This window comes from Seriola lalandi, unplaced genomic scaffold (genome assembly GCF_002814215.2).
Source record: "Seriola lalandi dorsalis isolate HSWRI2012SDOR001 ecotype SW California unplaced genomic scaffold, Sedor1 jcf7180001991071, whole genome shotgun sequence".
In the NCBI taxonomy this organism is placed as follows: Eukaryota; Metazoa; Chordata; class Actinopteri; order Carangiformes; family Carangidae; genus Seriola; species Seriola lalandi.
This window is the reverse complement of record NW_019461737.1, coordinates 1-537: the sequence shown is the minus strand read 5'-3', so window position 1 is coordinate 537 and position 537 is coordinate 1. Positions and strand designations below refer to the sequence as shown.

Below are 537 nucleotides of genomic sequence, written 5' to 3'. Positions count from 1 at the left end.
AACAACGGGATCCACTGGACCCAGTACACAGACGACGAGGACTTCGCATTCAAGGTGAGTCACATGGAAACTGTAACTACACGAACCCTGAGCAGGAGCGAGTCTAAACGATGTCTCTGTCCCCTCTCTCTCATCACATCCAGACGTTCTCTGGAAACAAAAACAACAACGACCATGTGAAGAACTACATCTACCCCCCCATCTTCTCACGCTTCATCCGGATCGTCCCCAGGAACTGGATGGGCTCCATCACCATGAGAATAGAGCTGCTGGGCTGTGACTTCGAGTGACGCACACACACACACACACACACACACACAAATCCATACCATATTATCACACGTCAGGTCAACCGTACATCTACATCCAGACAATAAACACGTGTAGTGTCTGAAAAGTTCTGGAAAGGAAGGTCCAAAGGTTCTGTTGCTTGCCTGACAAGCCTCTGACAGAGCGGACATACGATGTGCCGTATGAAGAAAATAAGTTCAGTCAATCAGTCCTGAAAGAAGCTTCAAAGCAGCAGAAAGAGAGGAA

At 48.2% G+C, this 537-nt stretch overlaps 1 long non-coding RNA gene across 1 annotated transcript; it reads left to right on the top strand.

Moving 5' to 3' along the window:
* Positions 1–486, top strand: LOC147820137 (uncharacterized). The gene is made up of 2 exons (XR_015437609.1): positions 1–54; positions 144–486. It is a non-coding gene; the product is annotated as an uncharacterized LOC147820137 (long non-coding RNA).
* The last annotated feature ends 51 nt before the right edge of the window (positions 487–537 follow it).